This window comes from Coturnix japonica, chromosome 17, assembly GCF_054131305.1.
Source record: "Coturnix japonica strain WE chromosome 17, WE-NBRP24, whole genome shotgun sequence".
NCBI lineage: Eukaryota > Metazoa > Chordata > Aves > Galliformes > Phasianidae > Coturnix > Coturnix japonica.
The window spans coordinates 7,909,569-7,919,416 of NC_140679.1; positions in this window are offsets into that span (position 1 = coordinate 7,909,569).

Below are 9,848 nucleotides of genomic sequence, written 5' to 3' on the forward strand. Positions count from 1 at the left end.
GTAGTTCTGTCCCAAAGGATTATAGTCAGTGGGTTCCATTGGGCTGGTAGATGGTCACTGTCAGAGCTCCCCAGGGTTCCATTTTAGGGCCACTTTCCTTTCATGTTTATGCAGATGACTTGCATGCAGGACTAGAAGATGTTCTGAGCAAGTTTGCTGATGAGACCAGATGAGGAGGTGTTGTTGCCTCCACTTAGGGTGGAGAGGACTTGCAGAGAGATGTGGACAAGTCAGAGAAGTGGGTACCAGTTGGTACTAAGCACCAAGTGCATAAAGTATAACAAGAACAAGTGCCTGATTGTGCACCTGGGTATGGGCAACCCTGGACATAAACACTGTCTGTATATTGGACACATGAGAGACGTCTGACTGAAAAGGATTGGGGGTCCTGCTCAACATAAAATTTTAAGTGAGTCAGCAGTGTGCCCAGCCAGCCAAGAAGGCCAACAGTCCCCTAAAGTGCATCAAGCAATTTATTGCCAGCTGGGTGGGAGAAAGGTTTGTCCCTCTTTGCTCTGCATTGCTACTGCATCACCTGGAGCACTGGGTGCACTTCTGGGCAATGCAGAACATAAAGAACATCAAACTATGGGAGAGTGTGCACAGGAGGGCACTGGAACTGAGAGATCTGAAGTTCAGAGTTTCACTGGGATTGACTGCTTGTTCAGACTGGGCCCTTCTCACACCCCACATCCTGTGATGAGACACAGGGCACATGTGGGATATGAACTTTAACAGCATCCTTGCACCACATGCAAATGCTTTTCCCAGTGCTTCAGTGTTCCACCACCCATTGCTTTCAACATAGTTTTCAACACCCCATTGTATCTTTTAATTTTACCAGAAGCTGGTGCATGGTAGGGGATATGATAAATCCACTCAATGCCATGAACTTTGGCCCAAGTATTTATTAAGGGAATTTTTGAAATGTGTCCCATTATGAGACTCAGTTCTTTCTGAGGTGTCATGTCTCTATAGGACTTGTTTCTAACAACCCAATATTGTGTTTCTGGCAGTAGCATGGGGTACTGCGTATGTTTCAAGCCACCCAGTGGTTGCTTCCACCATGGTAAGCACAAAACGCTTATCATTATGAGATCCTGGCAAGGTGACATCATTCACCTGTCACTCCTCCCCATATTTATACTTTTGCCTTGGCCTTCCCCCCAGAGAGGCTTCATATTCTTGGCTTGTTTAATTATGGCACATGATTCACAGTCATGAATAACCAGTGCAATAGCATCCATAGTTAAGTCCACCCCTCAGTCTCTAGCCCAATTATATGTTATGTCCATTCCTTGATGGCCTGAGGTCTCATGGAACCATCAAGCTTGAAATAATTCACTCTTGTTCTGCCAGTCCAAGTCTATTTGAGCCACCTCAATTCTGGCAGCTCGACCTACCTGATGGTTGTTTTGTTGTTCTGCAATAGCCCGACTCTTGGGCAAGTGTGCATCCACGTGACACACCTTTACAATCATATCTTTTTTTTGAGCAGTTATGTTTTTCTACAGTTCAGCAGCCCAAATAGGTTTACACCTCCGTTGCCAGTTATTTTGTTCCCACTGCTGTAACAACCCCCATAAGGCATTTGCCACCATCCATGAGTCAGTATAAAGATAAAGCATTGGCCACCTCTCCCGTTCAGCCACATCTAAGGTCAGCTGGACAGCTTTTACCTCTGCAAACTGACTTGATTCTCCTTTACCTTCAGTGGCCTCTGCGACCTGTCGTGTGGGGCTCCAAACAGCAGCTTTCCATCTCCGATGCTTCCCTACAATATGAAATGATCCATCAGTGAAAAGAGCATATTTCTTTTCATTTTCTGGTAGTTCGATGTATGGTGGGGCCGCTTTAGCACATGACACCTCTTCTCCTGGTGATGTTCCAAACTTTTTATCTTCAGTCCAGTTCATGATCACTTCTAAAATTCCTGGACGATTGAGGTTCCCCATCCGCGCTTGTTGTCTAATCAGTGCAATCCACTTGCTCCAGGTGGCATCGGTAGCATGATGGGTGGAGAGAACCTCCCCTTTCAACATCCGGTTCATCATTGACAGTCGAGGTGCCAGAAAGAGCTGCATTTCAGTACCAGCTACTTCGGAAGCAGCCCGAGCCCCCTCATACGCGGCTAAGATCTCCTTCTCAGTTGGAGTGTAGCACTCTTCAGACCCCTTGTACGCTCAGCTCCAGAATCCCAGGGGTCGGCCTTGGGTCCCTCCTGAGGCTCTTTGCCACAAACTCCAAGTGGGACCTTTCTCTCCAGCAGCAGTATAGAGGATGTTCTTTACATCCTGTCCAGTCCGTACTGGCCCCAGGTCCATGGCACAGGCTATCTCCTGTTTAATCTGTTCAAAAGCCTGCTGCTGCTCTGGGCCCTATGCAAAATCATTCTTCTTCTGCATCACCTGATAAAGGGGGCTTACAATGAGGCTGTAGTTTGGAATGTGCATCCTCCAAAAGCCCACTGCACCCAGGAAAGATTGTGTCTCTTTCTTGCTAGTTGGTGGAGACATGGCAGTGATTTTGTCAATCACTGTTGGGATGTGATGACATCCATCCTGCCACTTTATACCTAAGAACTGAATTTCCTGGGCAGGCCCTTTTACTTTGCTTCACTTAATAGCAAAACTGGCTCATAGAAGAATTTGAATTATTTGCTCTCCAGCACAGCAGCACTCAGTGGGGGTGTGACCTCATTCAGGCCACGGTAGTCTACTGTCAGCCTCCATTCTCCACTGGCTTTACGCACTGGCCATATGGAGCTGTTAAAAGGTGAGTGAGTTTTACTGATCACTCCCTGATTCTCCAACTGGCGAATCAAATCATGAATGGGGAGCAAGGAATCCCTGTTGGTGCGATACTGCCGTCTGTGCACTGTCTTTGTAGCAATCGGTACCTGCTGCTCTTTTATTTTTACTCATAGCAGCCTCACAACAGACGGGTCCTCTGACAGGCCAGGCAAAACAGACAGCTGCTTAATGTTGTCCATATCTACAGCAGCGATTCCAAAGGCCCAGTGATACCCCTTAGTATCCTTGAAATGCCCTCTTCTGAGGTATCCTCAATACCAAGTATGAACGGAAACCCTGGACCACTCACATAGGATGTTTTTTCCAGTCTTTACCAGTGAGGCTTATTTCAGCCTCCAACACAGTCAATTCTTGAGAGATATCCAGAAATATGGATTGATTCTGTCCCTTCATGACTGGAGGGCATTAGGGTGCACTGTGCACCAGTATCCACCAGTGCCTTATATTTCTGTGGTTCTGATGTGCTAGGCCATCAAATCCACACAGTCCAATAAACTCTATTATCCCTTCCACTCCCTTGAATGAGGGCAGGGCCCCTCTATTGGTTACCTGTGATAACTGGAGCAGCCGTACTGGTGGTTGGACTGTTTTGTAGTTCCCTCACCCGTGCTCATAGTACAGGAGTAGGCTGGTCATGCCACTTCCTCGTGTCTTCTCTGTGGTCACGTAGGTAACACCACAAGGAAACACACAGTGCAATTTACTGTTGTTCCTTGCTCAATCTGGAAAGCGCTTGTGTCTAATAGCTGAGAATTTTAATGATACACATGAAGGCTTTATGGTCGTTAATTTCTTTACGATCTCTCGCCTTCAACTGAAGCAGCAGCTAGGCCAATTACCAAGTGACACCAAGGAGATGAAGTGGCAAAATGGCGATTTACTGAAACAGACACATCCTTATATAACCTACGCCTTTTTGTCTACACCCACTGTATTACACTAAGATTCTTCCAGAATATGGGGAAGGGCCTGTCACATCACAACAAGCTACCGTCCCAGCTGTCCCAACAGCGAAGCAACCAGGTAACAAGAGATTCATTCTGGTGCCGTGTGAACTCCTTTCTTACGCCTTCGATTTCAGTCATCTTCAGGGATCGACAAACAGTAACAGAGATTTCCTCCTCATCACTCTCTTCTTCATGACACTTTTCCTTTTTCCTTTCTCGGTACTTATCCAGACCTGTCACCTGGATCTTCTGTTGCCTCCTCCTCCACTTCTTTTTTCCGTTCTAGACGTGAGGACACCCATTTCCATTTCTTGCCTTCCACAAGGGCAACTGATATTGTTACTGGTGCCTCCTGTGACTGATCAAAATTGACTTGGGGATTTCCCTTTTTGGCTAGAACCTCAGCTCGGAAATTCTCTCTTTTCGGAACAGTGTTATATAGAGCACGGTAAGCACAAGCCAAGCCCCAAATAAGTCATACCCCCTTAGATCTATCTAGGCTGCGCCATCCCTGACTCAAATACTGGCTTAGTTTCTCGGGATCCCACAGGTGTTCAAGAGTTAAATCCCATGACATTGCGGGCCCCCATGTGTTGGCGAACCTGAAGGCAAAAGTCAGCGTTCTAGGACAAACAACCACACACCAATATAGTTAAATATAGCTGTGTCCATCTATTGCCTGAAGAGCCGTACTTTTATAGCAAACAAACAAGGGTGTTCAAAAATCACACGTACTAATTGGAAGAAAGCTTCTGCAATAAGAACCCTAAAACCCCGCTTCAAAGCCACGAGCCTTTCACTCTTTTGCTAGAGGTGTCCTTGGTTCTCATGCTGTTTATCCTGCTCTGCAGCTGCTGCTCTGTAAAGTGCTTATCTTGATCCATGGCTGCTGCTCTGTAAAATTCTTCTTGTATTACAACAGAATGGCAGTTCCCTGGGGTCTCCAGCACACCCCCAGCCAGCTGGCAAATGCCACTGAGGACCTTTAGGAAAGACATGCCCTGGGTAGTGACAATGTTCACTGGACAACTGTGAGCCCCACAATGGGTCTCGTACCTGTGTGCCATCTTCTGAACACCAGTAGCACGGTGTAGATGCAAGGCCCAACCAGGCAAAATCAAAACATGCTTCTGGAAGGGGATCCTTTCTGAAGAGTCGTTACACTAATGAGAGGACCACAAACATTCACTCAGCGAACTCCAAATCTCTGTGCCTTTGCAGGCCTAGGGTCTTGTTTGGTTCACAGAGACACGGTGGGTTGATTCTCAGCTCTGTACTGTAGCAAATGGGGTACAGATTCTGCATGACGGATGGGCAAGGAAGAAGAGAAAAGGCTGCTGCCATCCATGAGAGGGCACTGAGCTCTGCCTGGGGATGGCAGAGGAGCCAGCTGAGAACTGATGGAAAGGGCTCAGAGAGGAGAGCGGCAGATTCTGTTCCTTGCTTCCTGATCAGGAAGAACAAGAAGAGGGGACAGGCAGGAATCTGAGTTACAGCTGGGATGGAATTGTTTTCTTCAGACTGTCTGCTGTGGTGCAGTGTTTTGGTTCTAGGAGAAAACCATTGATAACACTCTGATGTTTACAGCTGCTGCTAAGCAGTGTTGTACAGAGCCAAGGCCATGGTCAGTGGAGGGCACATGGAGCTGGGAGGGAACAGAGTGAGGACAGCTGACTGATAGTGGCCAAAGGGACGTTCTCTATCAGCTGACAGCAAGCAGAAATTGTATTGAAAGGGGTGGGAGTTCATCTCAGTCTCTTCACTGCCCAGGGTCCAGCTGAGCATCAGTCTGGTGGTGCTGAGCAAGTGCTTGTGCATCAGTTGTTACATACAATTCCATATCAACGGATATATAGTGATAACTATTACTCCACTTCTTTTATCTCTCTTAGTAAACTGCTTTGTTACATCCCAGAAGTTGTACTCTTTTTCCCAGTTCTCATCCCCATCCCACTGGGAATTGGGCAGTGCACAAAGCACTGTGTGCTGCTGAGCCACATGTTGGGTTCAACAACCACTGTCATTTTGGTGCCTGATGTGAGGCTCCAAGGGTTGAGATAGCAGCACATCTGTCCAGAGCGGACAGGGCTTTGTGGGAGCTGGAGAAGTGCAGGCCATGGTGCTGATATGTGTGGATGTGCTCCCTATGTGTGGAGCTTGTTGAGTCTTCTCATGAAGCTTCACTGCACAGCTCCTTACTTGGTGCTTGGATGCTGCATTAGGGTATTTATTTTGCTATGCTGTTTGACCTCAGTTTGTACCACGATAAAATTGGCAGCTGACAAAGTGAAGTTTTGTGCACATTCAGCTCTGCGGTCATCTTTGGGTTTTGGAAGTAATATTGTCCATATGATTAGGAATTACACAATTTACATTGTCGCCTCTGTGAGTCCGGGGGTGTACTGGATATTGTGTTGAGGGACATGGTTTAGTGGGAGCTATAGGTAATAGGTGAACGGTTGGACTGGATGATCTTTTAGGCCTTTTCCAACCTTGGTGATTCTATGAATCTATGATTGAGGTTAAACAATTATTCAGGAATATCAGTGAGAGATCTGCCCCAGGGTGAGAAGGCTCTGCATGGCAGAGGGTGTGGGACGGTCTGGGCAGCTGCCTGGAGTGGTGGGCACCCCCAGGGCTTTGGAACTTCATCTCCGAGCAACTGCAGGATCCTGATAAACTGGTAGAATATTGGGGGCAGGTCTGCTGTGGCACTGGTAACCCCCAAGAGGCACAAATGACTGCAGTGTGCCAGATCCAGAGAGCTGGATCTGCTGACAGTGCTGCAGCCTCTGCAACTCCTGGCACAGACCATGCAGCAGATCCAAGGTTTTGCTACACGTCCTGCAGTTGCTCCAAGCTCTGGGCAGATCCCTCTGTCACTCCACCCCTCATAATGAGCTCTGCAGTTACTCCTGCTACGGGTCCTGTAGCTGTTCCAAGTATGGTAATAAGAAAATGGTAGAAATTCCTCCCAAGGGAGGAAGTACAGCCCTGCGGTGGCTCCAACCCCTCCAATGAGCCCAGTGGCTGCTCCAACATAGTCACAGGTCCTGTGGTGGTTCCAGCTCTGGCAATGAACTCTGAGGTCACTTCAACTCCTGCAACAGCCCGACAGCCACTTCAGCTCCTACAGTGAACCCTGTGGCTGTTAAAACCCCTGCAAACTAATCCTGGACTTGCAGACAGATGCGCATAGGGATTAGTTCATATATGTTTGCAACTGCATATGTTGTATATGTGTGAAAATACACTAAATATATTATATATGTATAAATACATTTGTCATAATTATTATCCTTTTCTTTTTCTCTTTGTCTCAACCCATAAACCTTAAACCACAGCACTGCCTTGAGATGCTTACGGATCTCCTTGGGACTATTCAATCTGATCTGGTCACACAGTGAAGAGCACCTGAAGATCTCAAGGTTTTCTCAGGGAGCAGCTCCTGAGGTATATTCCTTACACCAGCTTTGGAAGAGGCCTCCCTCCAGTTCTCTGGTCCTGCTCTAAAGGGGCCCTCTTGTTATGGCAGTGCCAGCAAGGAGACCAGCTCTGACAGACCTGTTCATATTGCCGGCTACTGACTGCAGCCCTGGATTGCTGCTGTAGAGGCAACAGGACTGTTGTGAGACACACAAGACCTTCAGGACTGCACAAATGAGAGGACTCAAGAGCACTGCAGCACTGGTAAGAGCACATGAATGAAAAGAGCACGTTGAGCTGCTGTCTGTGGCTGTACCTCCCCAAATCCAGGCAAAGTAGGAAGAAAGAAAATCTAAGTAAGTCTATTTTGAAAGCTTTTTAGGTATCTTATAACATATTCAGGGAATCTGGTTCCATGTTTACATGAGTTCTTGGAGTGAGAAAATGGAAATTAGGTAGGAAAGAATTTAAATACATTTTTATTTATAAGTTCAATAACATTTTTTTTTTTGCACATTCCTATATCTCACATCATCAAACAGACAAAGATGCATAAAACATAAAGAACCACCACTGGGAATCCTATTGAGGAAGTTGTGCATTTTATTGTAGCTGGAATAGTGCTTATTGCAACACCTTCCTGAAAGCGTGCTTGATCTCCCTGTTCCTCATGCTGTAGATAATAGGGTTTAGTGTTGGAGGAACCACTGCATACAGAAGTGCCACTGTCAGATCCAGGAGTGGGGAGGAAATGGTCGGGGGCTTCAGGTAGGCAAAAGCACCAGTGCTGAGAAACAGGGAGACCACAGCCAGGTGAGGGAGGCACATGGAGAAGGCTTTGTGCCGTCCCTGCTCAGAGGGCATCCTCAGCACAGCCATGAAGATGTGCACATAGGACACAACTATGAAAACAAAGCAACCAAAGCCTAAACTGACACCAAAAAAGAGAAATACAAATTCCATGAGGTAGGAGCCAGAGCAGGAGAGCTTGAGGATCTGTGGGATTTCACAGAAAAACTGGTTGACAACATTGCCTTGGCAGAGAGGCAGTGAAAACGTACTGGCAGTGTGCAGCAGGGAATAGAGAACCCCAGTGCCCCAGGCAGCTGCTGCCATGGTGGCACAAGCTCTGCTGTCCATCAAGGTCCCGTAGTGCAGGGGCTTGCAGATGGCAACGTAGCGGTCATAGGACATGATGGTGAGAAGGGAATACTCTGCTGAGAGGAAGAAGGAAAAGAAAAAGAGCTGTGCAGCACATCCTGTGTAGGAGATGGCCCTGGTGTCCCAGAGGGCGTTGGCCATGGCTTTGGGGAGAGTGGTGGAGATGCAGCCCAGGTCGAGGAGGGCCAGGTTGAGGAGGAAGAAGTACATGGGGGTGTGCAGGCGGCGGTCGCAGGCTATGGCTGTGCTGATGAGGCCGTTGCCCAGGAGGGCAGCCAGGTAGATGCCCAGGAAGAGCCAGAAGTGCAGGAGCTGCAGCTGCCGCGTGTCTGCCAACGGCAGCAGGAGGAACTCGCTGATGGAGCTGCTGTTGGGCATCTGCTGTTGTTGGGCTTGGAGTCCTGCTCAGAGTGCAGAAGATAATGACAAGTCCAGACCATTCTCAGACACACTCCTCCTGCTATAATATGAAATGTTTTTATTCTCTTACAACAGTGTACATTTAGCACCATTACTTGCATTTAATTTCATGTATTTCAGCATTCCTTAAGCAGAAGCAGCATATGGAGCTCTAACCTTCCTTTTATTTTCTTATGCCTTCTCCCTGGATATTTTCATCTGTTTCATGTCTCATATCTTTACCCCAAGTGCTCTTAGAGCCCCCTACCCGAGCTTCTGTGGCATTCAGTTTCAGTTAGAAAATGCTGCCTGTTTGTAGGATAAGTGAATTATTCATGCCTACAGAAAATGATGATAATTCCATCCTTCGAGAAAGGGGAGACTGAAAGCACATCATGTGTGAGTGTTCACAAAACAAGCAATTGATTGATGAAAAATTCTCAGAACTCTTATTGCCCCTTTTAGATTTCTGACTCCAAACCTCTTTGCCTCAGAACAGGAAATGGAAACCCCCTGCCTTGGCTCTCCTCTTGCAAAGTGCCCTCAGAAACATTCCGTTGTGCAGTGGAGTTGTGATCCCCTGCCCCAGGCAGCAGCTGTGGCAGCACAAACCCTGCCGGGGGGCTCCTTCCCCCCACCCGTCTCCCTGCAGCACCCTGGGCAGCTCCCCGGGCAGGCTGAGTGCTGAGCCTGGCAGGCGGCAGAGTCCCATACCCGGCACACAGCCCCTGGGGCACAGCAGGGACCCTGCTCTGCAGGACAGCCCTGGGCACCCGCCTGCAGCCCCGGCTGCACAGCCTGCAGCCGTGCTGGGACATGCAGCCCTCAGGGCTGTGATTTCATACTGCAGTATGGAAGCCCTCAGCTGGAGCAGAAGGCTTTTTCCACAGTAAAGAAACATGCAGTGCCTGCATCCAGATCTCCTATGGGATGTCCCAAATTAAGTTGACCCTCTATGAAAAGCAGCTCATGGTCTGCAGTGAGACTTACCCTGTCATGGTCTGTGAGCAATGCTCCTGCAGTGAGCTCACAGCCCGCTCACACCACACACATCCTGCAAGCTCTCTTCAGTTTCTCTCCTCTCCTTCTGTCACCTGCAGGC